Source organism: Xyrauchen texanus, chromosome 32 (assembly GCF_025860055.1).
Source record: "Xyrauchen texanus isolate HMW12.3.18 chromosome 32, RBS_HiC_50CHRs, whole genome shotgun sequence".
Lineage (NCBI taxonomy): Eukaryota > Metazoa > Chordata > Actinopteri > Cypriniformes > Catostomidae > Xyrauchen > Xyrauchen texanus.
Genome location: NC_068307.1, coordinates 21233771 through 21251818, shown reverse-complemented (window position 1 = coordinate 21251818; position 18048 = coordinate 21233771).

Genomic DNA, 18048 nt, shown 5'->3' with positions numbered 1-18048 from the left:
GGATATCCTTAAAACTACTGCTGCGGTTGTGGGGTTTTCCCTATATTATAATAGAGCAAAACCCTCCTTCCTATTTCATAATAGGGCAAAATCGTCTCTTTGAAGAGGCCCCCGAGCAGAGTTATTAAAGGAGTTAATATAGAGCCAAATTAAACTAAGTTTTATTCAATCTCTCATCAGACAGGAATACCTGATACTTAAAATCAGTCTTACCTGTCTGGAGATATCCCGGACGAGCCCCCAAACTGTTAGATAATTTTGTCATCCAATGTATTTAATTTATTTTGTTGATCTGCAATCCCCATCTCGATACGGCTCAGCTGAGGGAAGAAAGAAATGACACAGAGAACCAATGCTATCAAATCTCTCTTCAACGTTTATTGTTTCAGCATTCTGTTATATGGTCCAGAAAAAACACATTCCACTGGACCCCCACCAATTAGACCCTGAAGCCGCCGCATTTGCGGCATTTAGAATTTCAGCCGCCGCCAGCCAATAATTTCGTAAGCCAAATTGAGAGGCCATCTGATAAAGTTTGGCTGAGCCGGCTAGAATTATTTGCATCAAATAATAATTCTATCACATAGAGACATACACACACGAAATATATAAACAATACACGAGATCTATTTTCCCACTGGATTCATAACAGCACAGTCTTGTGCTCGTTGCTACGATACACAGACTCACAGTGAATTGACGACCAATTAAAATTGCTCGTTTTCAGTACAAAAGAAGCGATGCATTTATTTCTCGCACTGAGGTGAAATGGCGGAAAGAAGCAAGCAAGGTAATTTTGATGTCACTTCTCACATACTTTCCTAATTCCTACTTACTTTTTTTTTTACTTAGGCCTATCCAGACTTTTGTTAAATCTTCAGGGCACGGTTTGACAAACACCTGAATCAAAGATTGATGTTATGAACCAAACATTCTGGAACGGAGAGATTTATAGCACTGAACGTGATATTACTGCAGTAACAAACCACCGTTTCCACATTGCTAATTCACGACGCATGCTTCAGTGTACATTGAAGTGAAATGTGCAAAACTTTGTCCAAAATAATACTGATAACAGTGTGTGTTTATATTAAGGCGAGACACGGCAGGCAGAAACATCGTTTTTTTTTTTTCTGGTCAATTTTGGGATTTTTGGATATTTGTCTTCAATAACATGTCTTCTTTCAGACTTGTGGTGAAAAAAAGTCTGAAATACACATTTAGGTCTTTATTTTACTACACTTCGTCTGTTTGCGTCTGTAGATTTCTCATAAATTCAACAAAAGTTTGTGTTCTTAATCAACATACTTCTCCGCGATCTCTGCCGTAATGGCAAACGATCATCACTTGCTCCTTCAAGGTGTAATATGATAAGCTTCATCCATGATAATGCCAAGTTATTGTATACAACTTAGCCTACATACATTTAGCCTAAACACAACACATTGTAGGCTACTTGAAAATGTTTAGTAGCATACAGACTACAAAATAAATATGTACATAACAAGTATATGTACAAGTAAAATCTGGTGTTTTCTTTATTACATTGTATTGCATTTTGTAGAAATATAGTGTAAGCCATGCATTGCTTGGAAATATTGAGATCTAGTAAATCAGTATAACATAGACATCTGTAGACATGAAGTGGCAGGTTCAGCCATTTGCAGCTATGAAAAGTTTGTGTGGCTGCAGCAGCCATTTAGGTTTTGGCTGAGCCGGCTAGCCAGCCAATAAGTTCATCAGCCAGCCATTATTATCAAAACAAATGGCTTCGGGCTCTACCACCAATGAAATAGTTCTTTACCTTATATGGGGGTGACATACATTCGAGGTACGTGTGAAACGTGAGTAGAGAGAAAAAACACATTCCTAAAGAACACATCCTTTGAACAAGGAGAAGCTTTGCTTTGTGATGACACAGCAAGCTACATCACCAGAGAAGTTGTTGAGAATCCTTAATTATTATTCCACAGTACACAAGCAAATTAATGGGCTAATTAAGTTATGTGAGGCGCTAAAATAACAAGCATTAACTTAACGCCTAACGCCGTTTACTTAAACGCCTTTCGGTGTTTAGAAAATGCCGTTTCAAAGCTTAATACAGCGATACAAAACCCGTGAATTTTGACTTTTATGGCTTTCCATAGTTCATTGCCGGTGAGGAAATGGGAAGATCCCGCACGCGCATGACATCTCCTGCTCGAGCAATACAAGATCTCGCACGCACAAGACAATTCCTCAAAGTCTCCAGCTCCATCTAATCTCATCTGCTCCTTTTGCTCGCTCAAACACTTTTATTTTTGGAAGTCGTGTGGTTGGCTTTGCTTTTTTTAATTGTAAACTAAACTGTAATTGGTTACTTATCCTTTTCCGGAAGTCTGTTTTTTTTATTATATTCTATTTTTTATCAACAGAAAGGCAGTCATACTTGAAAGATTTACAAACAAAGACTGAGATTATAATTTAATTTACACATCACATTCTCCACAACATACCAAACAATACATTACAAAAATAAGTAAAATAAACAAAAAATAAAGTTGGGGAGTTTGAGATTTTTACATTACAAAACCAATCCTTCAACAAAGAATACAAATATTTTGCTTTGGGACTTTTCATCCCACTCAATGTTTCTAAATACATTGAAAATTCCTCTTTAAAAGCAAGTAATCAGGGAGGAATTTTGAAAAATGTACATTTGTGTATGAAAAATTTCAACAAAAGTTATAAATTATTAATAACATGATACATTTTTATCCATAATTAAAGAAAACAAACTGAACAATTTCCCATGAAATACAGAATGAATACACCAAATTACATTGAAAAAACAAGTGTTCAGCTGTTTCTATCTGACTTGTATATTTGACACAGATTTGAGTCCCCAACATTAAATCTTATTCTTAAAAATTCTTTAGTTGGATAAATATGATACATAATTTTAAAGTGCACCTCTTTACGATAAGGGCCAGGGGCAACAAGAAATGCAAAGAAATTGGTTCTATTTTCACTCTTTCTCCTCCAAATGATGAAAAATGTAAGATCTCTTTACAGGACCTGGAAAAAATTGTAGTAAACTGTCACGAACCCCGTTCCTCTGCCCCATCTCCGCGTCCACGAGCACGCACACATGCACTCCGCGAGCGTGCTCGCTTCCCGCTTCCTCGCTCCGCCCCCTTGAGCTCGTACGCTCTGTTTCCTCCCTCGGGCTTCCACGCCCGGTTTTGCTATTGCGAGCTCACGCTCGTAAACTATCTCCTCCCTCTAGCGCACTCGCCTCAAATCAGCCTGAACATTATGACCACTTGCACTCACGCACTTCTCGTCCCCACACATTAGATACACCTGCACTCCTCCCTATCACCTGTCATTGTTTACACCTGTTCTCACCCCTATAAATACACTATCCTTCCGTTTGTTTCCGGTTGGTTATTGTATTTAGTTCCCCGTATCTTTGCCCCTGCTAGTCTCGTCTAGTTCTGCCCCTGCTAGTCTCGTCTAGTTTTACCCCTGCTAGTCTCGTCTAGTTTTGACCTCCCCACTATTCTTCGTCTTAGCTTGCCAACTCCCCATTCCTCTCGTCCCCCTGTCTTCGTTCCCGCTAGTCTCGTCTTGTTCCTCGCCCTAGTTGTTAACTGTTTTCCCCGCTATCGTTCACCTCCCTCATTAGATCTGTCCCACTTGTTATTGTTATCTTGATACCCCGGCTTTTGCCCTCACGCTCCCCTTTGACGACTCTTCACTGGATTTGCCCGTTTGTACTTTTGCCTGCTTTTATTGTTGTCAATAAAAGCAGTTTTTTGACTTACATTGTGACTGTCTCATCTTGTGTGTGTGTATCCGGGTTACAGAATAACCAACCTCACCGTTGACAGTCACAATGCCCGCGGTAAGGATTCGCGCAGCTCACTCGAGAGGAGAAGCACGTCACATTCGGCGCGAGGAGCTAAAGTGTGGAGAGAGGACCACGCGCTCACGGCCCGGGGGCAGCAGGTATGCACAATGTCTGATTTATGTCACCCTGTTTCACCTGTGTCTGCCCCCGAGCCCGTTTATGCATCCAGTGCATTTCTGAGCGCCGTGCACTCTTCGGGCGCTAACCTAGGGTTATTTATGCGAGGCAGCGGTTGTGTCACTCTTAACCCCGCCCTCGACATCATGGACCCAGCGGCCCAACTCATGGTTTTAGCGTCAGGGAGCCAAACCTTGGAGGCTTATGTCACTGATTTTTGTGCCCTGGCCAACCAGGTGAATTTTGATGAGGTGGTTCTGAAGGACATTTTTCAAGATGGACTGAATGAGCCAGCCTCATCATACATGCCTGGTGGTCGATGCTCTCTCAACCTGGCTCAGTTTATTGACCTCGCCCTGCTGTGCGTTGGTTCCTCGTTTACTGTGGGGGAGGCAGATACTGAACCAGCGCTCTACACCACGGCCCCCGTCTCGAAGCCTACCACAGCCCCGTCTCGAAGCCTACCACGGCCCCCATCTCGAAGCCTACCACGGCCCTAGTCCCGAAGCCTGACACGGCCCCAATCCCGAGGCCTGTCACGGCCCCAGCCTCGAAGCCTGGCACGGCCAGCGAGTCAACGCCCATGCCCGCCACGGCCAACGAGCCAGCGCCCATGCCCGCCACGGCCAACGAGCCAGCGTCCATGCCCGCCACGGCCAACGAGCCAGCACCCATGTCTGCCACGGTCAGCGAGCCAGCGCCTGTAGGCTCGACCGCCCCAGAGCCAGCGCCTGTAGCCTCGACCGTCCCCATGGCCACATCCCCTGTTGGCCGAAGACGTCAGAGAAGGAAGAGGGCCCCTTCTCCCCAGTCTCGTCTTGTGCTCAAGACCGCAGAGGTTCCCCCAGAGTCTTCCACGGCTCTGCCGGGTCCTGCTCCGCCCCCAGAGTCTTCCACGGCTCTGCCGGGTCCTGCTCCGCCCCCAGAGTCTTCCACGGCTCTGCCGGGTCCTGCTCCGCCCCCAGAGTCTTCCACGGCTCTGCCGGGTCCTGCTCCGCCCCCAGAGTCTTCCACGGCTCTGCCGGGCTCTGCTCCGCCCCCAGAGTCTTCCACGGCTCTGCCGGGCTCTGCTCCGCCCCAGAGTCTTCCACGGCTCTGCCGGGCTCTGCTCCGCCCCAGAGTCTTCCACGGCTCTGCCGGGCTCTGCTCCGCCCTCAGAGTCTTCCACGGCTCTGCCGGGCTCTGCTCCGCCCTCAGAGTCTTCCACGACTCTGCCGGCCTCTGCTCGCCCCTCAGAGCCCTCCCGGGCTCCGCCTCTCGAGCCACCCAGGGCTCCTCCTCTCGAGCCACCCAGGGCTCCTCCTCTCGAGCCTCCGAGGGCCCCTCCTCACGAGCCTCCTAGGGCTCCTCCTCACGAGCCTCCCAGAGCTCTACCCCTCAAGTACCTCAGGGCTCCCCCTCCTTCCAAGCCTCTCACGGCTTCGCCTCTCGAGTCTTTCAGGGCTCCATCTCTCGAGTCTTTCATGGCTCCACCCCTCAAGCCTCTCACGGCTTCGCCTCCCGAGTCTCTCAGGGCTCCATCCCTCGAGCCTTTCATGGCTCCACCCCTCAAGCCTCTCATGGCTTCGCCTCTCGAGTCTCTCAGGGCTCCATCCCTCGAGTCTTTCATGGCTCCACCCCTCAAGCCTCTCACGGCTTCGCCTCTCGAGTCTTTCATGGCTTCACCCCTCAAGCCTCTCACGGCTTCGCCTCTCGAGTCTTTCATGGCTCCACCCCTCAAGCCTCTCACGGCTTCGCCTCTCGAGTCTTTCATGGCTCCACCCCTCAAGCCTCTCACAGCTTCGCCTCTCGAGTCTTTCATGGCTCCACCCCTCAAGCCTCTCACGGCTTCGCCTCTCGAGTCTCTCAGGGCTCCTCTGCCTCTCAGGGCTCCGCCCCTCGAGTCTTTCATGGCTCCTCCCCTCAAGCCTCTCACGGCTTCGCCTCTCGAGTCTCTCAGGGCTCCTCCCCCTCTCAAGCCTCTCAGGGCTCCCCCTCTCGAGTCTTTCAGGGCTCCTCCTCCTCTCAAGCCTCTCAGGGCTCCGTCTCTCGAGTCTTTCATGGCTCCCCCCCTCAAGCCTCTCGAGCCTTCCAGGGCTCGGCCACTAGAGGCTCCTATGGCTCTGCCTCCCGAGCCTCCTACGGCTCCCCCTCCAGAGCCTCCTACGGCTCCACCTCCCGAGCCTCTCATGGCTCTGCTCCCAAAGACTCCAGAGCTTCCTAGGGCTCCGCCTCTCGAGCCTTCCATGGCTCCACCTCCCGAGCCTCCCATGGCTCTGCTCCCTAAGACTCCAGAGCCTTCTAGCGATTCGCCTCCCGAGCCTCCTGCGGCTCTGCCTCCCAAGCCTCCCACGGCGTCACCTCCCTCGGCTCTGCCTCCAGAGCCTTCCAGGGCTTCACCTCTGGAGCCTCCTACGGTGCCACCTCCCCCGGCTCTGCCTCCAGAGCCTACCGGGGCTTCACTCCTGGAGCCTTCTACGGCGCCACCTCCCACGGCATCACCTCCCTCGGCTCTGCCTCCAGAGCCTTCCAGGGCTTCACCTCTGGAGCCTCCTATGGCGCCACCTCCCCCGGCTCTGCCTCCAGAGCCTACCAGGGCTTCACTCCTGGAGCCTTCTACGGCGCCACCTCCCACGGCGTCACCTCCCCCGGCTCTGCCTCCAGAGCCTACCAGGGCTTCACTCCTGGAGCCTTCTACGGCGCCACTTCCATGGGCTCCACTTCCTGAGCCTTCCAGGCCTTCGCCCCTAAAGCCCCCCCTGGCTCCACCTCCAGAGCCTTCCAGGCCTTCGCCCCTAAAGCCTCCTTCGGCTCCACCTCCAGAGCCTGCCAGGCCTTCGCCCCTAAAGCCTCCTTCGGCTCCACTTCCAGAGCCTTCCAGGCCTTCGCCCCTAAAGCCTCCATCGGCTCCACCTCCGGAGCCTTCCAGGACCCCACCTCCAGAGCCACCTACGGTGCCACCTCTGATGGCTCCGCCTTTCACGGCTCAGCCCGGACTTCCTGACCCTCTACCTGTCCTGTGGCCTCTTCCCTGGCCTCCGGACCCTATTCCTGTCTGGTGGTCACCTTCCAGACCCCCGGACCCAGTCCCTGTCCTCCAGTCACCTTCCAGACCTCCTGACCCAGTCTCTGCCCTATGGCTGCCCCCTAGACCTCCCGACCACCCGCCTGTCCACTATGTTCCCCCTGACCTTGCCTTGAACTGCCCATTGACCCCCATGGACTGTTTCATTTCCCTTTTGCGCTCGTTCTGCAACCCGCGAGCTCACACGCTCGTTCTGCACCCCGCGAGCTCACACGCTCGTTCTGTCCCCTCGAGCTCACACGCTCGTTCTGTCCCCACGAGCTCACGCGCTCGTTCTGTCCCCTCGAGCTCACACGCTCGTTCTGTCCCCTCGCGCTCCTCGCAGCCGAGCGCGGCCGTCAGGAGCCGTCCTATTCAGAGGGGGGAGTACTGTCACGAACCCCGCTCCTCTGCCCCATCTCCGCGTCCACGAGCACGCACACATGCACTCCGCGAGCGTGCTCGCTTCCCGCTTCCTCGCTCCGCCCCCTTGAGCTTGTACGCTCTGTTTCCTCCCTCGGGCTTCCACGCCCGGTTTTGCTATTGCGAGCTCACGCTCGTAAACTATCTCCTCCCTCTAGCGCACTCGCCTCAAATCAGCCTGAACATTATGACCACTTGCACTCACACACTTCTCATCCCCACACATTAGATACACCTGCACTCCTCCCTATCACCTGTCATTGTTTACACCTGTTCTCGCCCCTATAAATACACTATCCTTCCGTTTGTTTCCAGTTGGTTATTGTATTTAGTTCCCCGTATCTTTGCCCCTGCTAGTCTCGTCTAGTTCTGCCCCTGCTAGTCTCGTCTAGTTTTACCCCTGCTAGTCTCGTCTAGTTTTGACCTCCCCACTATTCTTCGTCTTAGCTTGCCAACTCCCCATTCCTCTCGTCCCCGTCTTCGTTCCCGCTAGTCTCGTCTTGTTCCTCGCCCTAGTTGTTAACTGTTTTCCCCGCTATCGTTCACCTCCCTCATTAGATCTGTCCCACTTGTTATTGTTATCTTGATACCCCGGCTTTTGACCTCACGCTCCCCTTTGACGACTCTTCACTGGATTTGCCCGTTTGTACTTTTGCCTGCTTTTATTGTTGTCAATAAAAGCAGTTTTTTGACTTACATTGTGACTGTCTCATCTTGTGTGTGTGTATCCGGGTTACATAAACCATCTCTCAAAAATCTGTTAGAGCATTTTTTATTTGGAAAGTTTACATTTTCTATCATGAGATCATGCAATTTAGGTTTTACCACTGAATATTTTAATTGTTCCTTAACTAATTTGATAATTGACAATGGGATACTTTTAATAATTTTATAATACACTTTAGGTGAGCAACTTATATGGTCCAGATTGACATGTTATGTGGGCTAAAATTATTTTTCAAAATCAATTTTCAATATAATAGTACTTGTTGGAAAGAAATTTCAAAAGTCTAGAAATTTCAAAGTCACACTGTAACAGAAAACTTATGCCACCAAATGTTTTAAATACAGCTGAAGGAATCTCAAACCAGAATGAGGACTCATTATTTAAAAAAACGCTTGTAACCATTTAAGCTCGATAGCCCCATTCATAATGTTAATAGTATTAAGACTTCCGTCTTAAAATAAAATTTATTTATTGCAAATTATCTTTTCAGTAGAGGGAGGAGTGTGATGAGGAGCAGGGCGGGGCCAGGCCATGACTACACATGCCCGGCCCCCAATCGGGCTAATCAGCCGAGGAGAGGGATAAGCGCAGGGATGCAGCAGTTTGAAGGAGAGAGCCACACGCAGCTGCCGTGTGTATGTGCGTTTATGTTTTGTCTTTTAGTTTAAATTAAAATATTACTTTGACTGTTCAGCCAGTTCACACCTCCTCCTTTCCCATGTTAACCTTGTTGCAAATGGTATTGGAATTTATGAATAATATTAAATCTATTAATTTTAGGTGCATATAAGCCAATATGCACAATGCCGCATCATCAGACTTTTCAACATAAGGGAGTAGATTGCATCTCTCGATCCCTTAACAGCGTGAAATCAGTACAGCAGGAAAGCTATGCAGAGTCTCGTTCCCTCCTTTCAGAAAACCAAGGTTACATTAGTAACAGATCATGTGTGCCAAGTGGGGCGCAGATCGTAACTGCCCTACTGAATATGCAAAGCCAGTTGAAATGGAGAAGAGAAGCAAGGCTCAAGCCGGCAGCAAATCTTCCTTAAACTCTCCATGCTCCATATCCAATACTTGCTCACCTCCCTCATACAGTCCCAGTTGCAGAAAGAATATGGCAGCAGGAAAAGGAAAGCAACTTCAGAATGAAAATGAGCCAAGAGCAAAGGGTCTTGAGTTTCATGCACTCACAGTGAACAAAATCAATCTCTGTGAGTGCTGTGTTAGCATTGGCTCAGCCCAAGAAATAAAGAGTGCTCACACTGAGGACTTCCGGTGTAGCGCTGAAGCAGATGGCTGCTTGAAATAAAATCTCCAGACCGGTCGATTGTAATCCCCTGGAAAATACACTTGGGAAGTTAAAAACAAGCTTAAGTTTAACACGGAAGGGGAGAAGCAAAAAAGGGTTAAAAATAAAGCAGGCTCCAAACGGGAAAAAGGAGAAACAACCGAATATATGGACGGCGGCGAAGACGGTAATGGAAATAATGGCGAGGCCGGGAAAGCAAGCGAAGCAGTAGCTAGCTCTGGTATACAGACCATTCGAGACGAAATACGAGCGTTTAGAACGGACTTCAAAAATGATATGGGTGCATTTCGACTTCGGGATGATATGCGGAACGAGCTGAACAAGTTTAGAGAAGAAATTAATCAGAAATTTAAAGACTTTTCAGGCGAACTGCAAACCACGAATAGCAGAGTGAGGGAAGCCGAACAACACGTCGCCGACATGGACGAATGGAATGTAGCGTCAAATGACACACTCCTTGAAGTGTTGGAGAATCAAGATGCTCTGCAAAAAAAGTTAACCGACATAGAAGCTCGCTCTAGACGGAACAACCTCCATATTTACGGAGTCCCGGAGGGATCCGAGGGAAGCAACCTACTAGAGTTTGTGACGAGGCTTATAAAGTCTGAGCTTGGCCTGCTGTCCACGGAAATGGAGATTGTAATACAAATCTACGAGAATGCAGCAGAGGCAGTTAAAGACTTGAAGAAGAAAGGATTCTCTTTTGATAACTTCAAGGAGCCTGAACCAAAACAGAGGAGACTTGAAACGTGGGAAAGAGCAGGTGCAAATCGACGCAGCCAAGCCGTCGTAGATCAAGAACGGATACGGGAGACGTTACGAAGTTTTCACCGTGTCACTCCGGGATTAACTGATGATAATATTGATGCGTGATATTCGCATAAAATCAATGGGAATTGATTGTTTGACTAGGATGGCTGCAGCAGGAGCCATAAACCTCTAAGACAGCACATCTAGATGACCGATATTGTGCAGTAGCCTATATTAAGGTAGTTCCTAAAGCTCTTTTAGACCACCTAATCCCGAGAAACTTATGAGACTTAAATAAAAGGGTTAATATTCCATTATTGTATCTCCTTTCTAGTTTACTATAGGTTAAATATTATTATTCCCCCTTTTTCCTTTTTTTTTTTTTTTTTGTGAGCCTGCTTGAGTTCAATCTTTAAACCGGTTAAGTGGGAACAGCTTAGAAATTGCCGGTGCATCGAATATCCTAAGAGTATCTTCTTTTGCACTAATGAGAGGCCCTTGACGGACACAAGGATTTCCTCTCAAATTGTGGATCTACTTTAAACCTTGGACTTGGAAGACTTTTATTTTTATTTTTCATTTTATTTTACTGTTCTCTTTGTTATGATTGTTTGTACATTGTTCACTCTGTTTATTAGGTTGTCATGGGAAATGTTATACAAAGTTATGCAAATTTAAACAAGTAAATGCATGGTCAGGAATATAAAATAATTACGCTTAACGTCAATGGTACGGTGGCCGAGAGAGCTCAACGTGCTGCAACCTAAAGAAGACGCATGCAAATAGAAAAAACGCATGCAAATAGAAAAAAAAACACCAGCAAATTAAGAAAACATCTTCATCAGTTTCACAGCACACGTGTACTCCAAATACTCACAACACAACCAAATACAGAAACGCGCTGCAAGTAACACAGACCACAACGGAAATGTTTCCGGGGGAACCAAATAAGTGACGAACCCGGCTGGGACCTGCTTACAGCAAAGAACTGATATTGACAAGAAGTAAAAGCCTATATATATTTTTTTATAAATAAACTATAATATTAAAATAATATTGTAATATATTGTATATAGAAATAATATTATAATATTATATTGTAATATTATACTTTTTTATAGTTCTTCTACTCTTTGCTTACAGCTCAAAATTCTACTTTATTTTATTTTATTTATTTTAACTTTTTTTCCCGCAAAACATACAGATATTAATTTTTTATGACATACAACTTGTATACAATATACAAAATGTATTAACAATATGTTCAATGTCATCAGAAATGAGAAAAGAACAATGAGCTGAAAACTAAAATAAATAAAAAAGATAGAGAAGAGGAACATGAAGGAAAGATATTAATCTTTACATCAGTTACACCAGAGCCATTCTCTCCATGGCTCTGAGTTACACTATACAAATTGTTTCATGTTATGTTTAATTTTTCATAAAGCAAAGTTTCATAAGAAGGTGTAGGTAATGTAGGGTCCAATGTTTTAAAGTTGAGACACTGACACACAGATATATAACGGTGAAACAAATGTGTTGTGAAACTGATGAAGATGTTTTCTTAATTTGCGGGTGTTTTTTTTATTTGCATGCGTTTTTTTCTATTTGGATGCGTCTTCTTTAGGTTGCAGCACGTTGAGCTCTGTCGGCCACCGTACTGCCACCGTACAATGGGCTACATAATCCGATTAAAAGGAGCAGAATTATTGCAAAAATGAACTGAGAAAGAATACAGGTAATTTATTGGCAAGAGACCCATTTATCTCCACCAGAACATGAGAAACTAAAGAAACTGGGTTTTCAAAATACTTATTACTCATCCCATAAATCAGGACGAAGGAGGGAGTGGCTATCTTGATTTCTAATGCAGTGAATTTTGAATTTAAGTCTGAAATTATAGATAAAGAGGGAAGATATATTTTAGTTAAAGGCAAATTAGATAATAAAGAAGTAACGTTACTTAATCTATATGCTCCACCAGGAGACACTAAATCCCTTTTTAAGAAAGTATTTGATTTAATAGCTACAGAATCCTATGGAACCCTTATATTTGGTGGGGATTTAAATGTGCAACTTCAGCCTGGACTGCATACAACTAATCCTTCCAAAAAGAAAAACTCAAATACTAAAATGGTTCAGAGAATGATTAAAGAACTGGGTCTGATGGATATATGGAGAGAATTACACCCAAGGGAGAAACAATTTACATTTTATTCTGCAAGCCATTCTATGTACTCAAGAATTGATTATCTATTTATGTATAACTCAGATAGACATAAAATTAGAAATTGTAATATTGGTACTAGGGATGTATCAGATCACTCAGGGGTATACCTTACTCTACATTTAGATAATCAACAGAAAGATACACTTTGGAGACTTAATACGAGTATCTTGAATGATACAGCGATACAGAAGCAGATTGAGTATGAATTTGAAATGTATCTCCAATGCAATGATAATGGGGAAGTATCTCCAAGTACCTTGTGGGATGCCGCAAAGGCTGTAATTTGAGGCAGAATTATTGCTTTAACTGCTTTTTGTAAAAAAGAGAAACAAAAAAGATTATTAGCTTTACAGGAGGAAATGAAAAACTTGGAGATCAAACACAGCAAACAGAAAGATCCACAGATACTGATTCGGTTAAGAAAAGTTAAACAAGACCTAAATGGGATTTATGATGAGGAAATAGAGAGACATATCAAATTTGCTAAACAAAGGTATTATGAAACAGGCCCTAAAGCAATGAAACGTCTATCCTGGAGGATAAAGAAACAACAGGCAAAGAATACAATTTATAAAATTAGAAACACTAAAACCCAAAAGGTATGTAACAGATTAAAAGATATTCAAAAATCTTTTGAATTATACTACAAGGATCTATATACTCAACCAAATAGGGCAGATACTCCAAATATAAAAAGATTTTTGGATTCTTTAGATCTTCCATCAATAGGGGAACAACAGAATAAAATACTGCAGGCTGAAATAACAATAGAAGAATTAAATTGTGCCATATCAAAGTTGAAAGCAAACAAGGCACCAGGCACAGATGGTTATCCGCCTGAATGGTACAAACTATTTAGATCCCAAGTAACACCTATATTGCTTAACTGCTTTAATCATATATTAAGAATAGGTGAAACCCCTCGGTCATGGAGAGAAGCAGTAATTTCAGTTATTCCAAAGGAAGGGAATGATAAGAAGGAATGCAGTTTGTATAGACCGATATCAGTCCTAAATGTTGACTATAAATTATTTGCTTCAATCTTATCTAAGAGATTAGAGGTTATTATCCCTGAGTTAGTGGATCTTGATCAAACTGGCTTTATACAAAACAGGCAAACCCAGGATAATATTAGGAGAGCATTGCAAGTAATGAGTCATGTTGTAACAGAAAATATAAGCGCAATGTTGATGAGTCTAGATGCTGAGAAAGCATTCGACTCTGTTGGATGGGATTACTTGTATCAAGTATTGGCAAGATTCAGGTTTAATGATAATTTTATTCAATGCATTAAAGCATTATACACCTCACCAATAGCTAGGATAAAAATTAATGGTCACTTGTCTGAAACAACCCATTTGGAAAGAGGAACAAGTCAGGGCTTCCCCTTAAGTCTGGCTCTGTTTGCCCTGTTCATTGAGCCTTTGGCCCAAGCAATAAGGGAGGATTCAGAGATAAAGGGGATCTTGATTAGAGGAGATGAACATAAGATCTGTATGTATGCAGATGATGTCCTATTGTTTCTGACTAATATAAAGTCGAGTATTCCTAAATTGATGACCCTTTTAAAAACATATAATTTATATTCTGGGTATAAAATAAATATACAAAAAACTATAATAATTTTAGACCCAATCTGCATATAAGAAGACAATATGATTTCAATTGGAAATCTCGGTCAATAAAATATTTGGGGATAACTCTAACAAAAGATATATCGAAACTATTTGAAAGTAATTATGGTCCTATTAATAAGGAGGTAAAATCTGATATTTCTAAATGGACCCTGCTCCCATTAGATATGTGTAATCGAATTGATATAATTATAATGAACATGCTACCACGGATACTTTATCTTTTTCAATCACTGCCTCTGGAAGTATTGCAAAAACAATTTAATGAATGGGATGGTATGATTTCAAGGTTTGTCTGGAATGGTAGAACTTTAAAACTTTGCAGTTGACAAAAGAAAAGGGAGGGAGAGCTCTTTCATGTCTTCAGGACTATTATTATGCTGCTCAATTGAAATCCCTAGTTAATTGGTGTATACCAAGCTATGAATCAAGATGGAAAACCCTAGAAGTTTCACAGATAGATACACCTATACAGTCGATACTTGGAAATAAAAATCTAGCTGAAAGGAGCTATAACAGATTGAGTAATTGGACTGTATTTTGAATTTGAATTTATTTCAGGATAACCCCTTGAGATGTAACATCTCATTTTCAAGGGGGTCCTGCACCAATCTATACAGACACAAAAGTTAACCACACAGTACAAAAAAGACACAAACACAAACATATATACAAAACAATAACCCGCTCACCTACCCTTGCCCCAAATCAAATTTAGCACAAATTTTAAAGTATTATGACAAATATTTGGCCGAATGCATTAAACAACCAATGCGTCTTTTACCAATATGCCTTATAACAAAATGTAACATGCAAGATAACATCACATCTCACATAGAAATGTCAAAGAAAATCAAGATAATTTTACAAGAAAAATCATAATTATATAGCCTACATACTACTATATGTATTCTACATAAATCATTTAATACCATTTGTCCCTAATTACAAGAACATGTAGTTTTAAGAAAAGAAAGAAGTGACGATTTAAATAAACCAAATGTAGAAATAGACCTCAAAAAAAGAGGAAGGTTATTCCAGTCATGAGGGGCTTTATATTGAAATGCTCTCCTACCAGCTACAGAAAGTAACCTTGGAACCGTAAAAAATGTTGGGCATTGGAGGTGTCTAAGTGAGTATGCTGAGCAATAGGGTATTAGGTGCAGTTTAAGATATGCAGGACAATTAGAATAAACACATTTAAAAATAAACTTAATCCAGTGATAATCCCTTCGTGGTTTAGGTTGCAACCAGTTTAATGAATCATACATAAAACAATGATGAGTTTTAAATGGACAGTTCAATATAAATCTGCAAAGAGAATTAAATATAACATTAAGGGGTTTGAGATTGGACTCAAAGGTATTAGTGTAAACTATGTCTGCATAATCAATAATTGGTATTACCAGTTGAGAAATAATTTTTTTTTCTGACTTGAGCTGAAAAACAATTAATTGAGCTGTACAAAGTATTAAGACATCCATATACTTTCCTAATGATATTATCAATATGTATCTTAAAGGTAAGGTTGGAGTCGATCCAAAGGCCCAAATATTTAAATTCCTCTACAATCTGCAAAAGGGACCCATCTAAAAATTGTATTTCAAAACAGGAAGCACAACGGCTTTTTTGTATCGTGGAAAACACCATGCAGCAGGACTTCTTCATGTTCAACATAAGTTTATTAATGAACAGCCACTGTTGTACTTTATCAAAGTCAGATTGAAGAGTTTTTTGAACTTGCATCAAATCCCGATCAGAGGTATAGATGACAGTGTCATCAGCATAAAGCTCTAATTCACAATGAAAACAAACTTGTGCCAGGTCATTGATAAAGATTGAAAAAAGTAAGGGGCCTAAAGTTGAGCCTTGAGGAACACCTTTATCAACAATTAAATAATCTGACTGGAATTGGTAAACAACACACTGACGTCTATTATGCAAATAAGAGTTGAACCAGAGCAGAGCATGTTTATTCAAACCAAATAGAGTAAAGCTTATCCAGTAAAAGGTAATGGTCAACCATACCAAAGGCCTTTGAGAGATCAGTGAAAGCAGCTCCAATGAATTGACCCGAAAAACCCGAAAAAACATCATTAGTAAATTTTAAGAGAGCAGTTGAAGTAGAAAAAACAGATCTAAAGCCAGACTGATGTGGAGATAAAATATAATAATTATTAATGTACTCAGTTAGTTGATTAAAAATTATTTTCTTAGATATTTTAGCAACTGCACAAATGATAGAAATCGGACGATAATTATTCACATCAGATTGGTCTCCACCTTTGAAAAGAGGTTTCACTCTTGCAGCTTTCCAAATTTGTGGCACAGTATAGGTAGTTAATGATAGGTTAAAAAGATCTGCAAGAGGAAACATCAATATGTGAGCTGCAATTTTGATAAACTTAGCTTCCAGATCATCTGGTCCTGCACTACACTTTATTTTAAGGTCCTGTATTACATTAAAGACATCAGTAGGCATGATCTTTTTAAATGAAAAAGAGCCAGCAGGCATGGAAGAATACAAAGACCATGCCAAATCATCAGAGCAAACAGATTTTGAAGTACATAAATATGAAAAATGTTGATTAAAAGCCTGAGCTATATGCAAAGGATCAGATAAAATGTCATTATCCTTGCATATTTGTTTCACAGCAGTTTTTTTTATTTTTGTTAAGAATGTTATTTAAGTGATTCCAGAAGTGCCTAGGGTTATTAAAATCACGAGAGAAACAGTCTCTATAGTAATTAGATTTGGCATTCCTAGTTTCAGTTTTACATTTATTTCTTAACTACCTGTATATTGTCCCATCCGATTCATCTTTTGAGAAACGATATTTAACCCAAGCTTTATCCCTTTGTTTGAATAGTTGAAGTAAATTAGAATTTTCATTGAGGGTATGGTTCAGAGTATTGAAGAAATTGCAATTAGAGGATCGAACTTGAGTTTAAAGTTGGATAGCATTTGACCCAGGTTTTGAGCCGGCTAGGGTAGACGAGAGATTTAAACAATGGGTTTGGAGAGGTATCACATCTTACTGTTCAGTCATCTCTAATGGGGAGTTACAGAGTTATCAGGCATTTTCAAATACATTTGGACTAGAAAAGCAGGATTTTTATAGATATTTGCAGGTCAGAGATTATTTTAACAAAAAAATTAAAAGTACATTGACGGAAGATCATAATTTAATTACAATACTCTCAAATGCGTACACATTAAGAGATAACAAAAAGCTGGTTTCTAGATTGTATGGAAGTATACAAGCATCCAAGAACCATTCATCAATATACATTAAACAAAAATGGGTTTGACTCACAAATAACAGATGAAGACTGGACAGATATATGTGTGATACAAGCAAATACCACAAACTCAAGATCCTGAAGGGAATTTGGATGGAAGAATTTAGTAAGATTTTTTATAACTCCCAAATTAACAGTCTCACAGAGCCATTGCTGATGTCTCACATAGCCAAACCCCGATGGCTAATCATTATCATATTTTCTGGGCATGCCCACAAATTTCATTCTTTTGGCAAGAAGTTGTGGCAGAGATTGGGGAAATTATGGGAGTAGAGGTTGATTTTTCGTTCACTACTATATATTTAGGTAAAATACCAGGAAATGTTTTAGACAAGGATAAAAATTTATTAAAAATATTGTTAGCAAGCAGTAGGAAAGCAATAACCCATAAATGGTTGCAGGTAGACCCTCCAACTAAGGATCAATGGTTAGGGATCGTAAATGAAATATACAGTATGGAGAGGCTTACATTTATATTAAGGCTCAAATTTGACAAATGTAACAAGTTTTGGGGAAAATGGATTATGTATGTAAACCATTGAGGAAAGTGTGATATTGTATATCAAGATGTTGGAATTATTTTGTGACACTGTCTGATACTGTAGCATCCATGA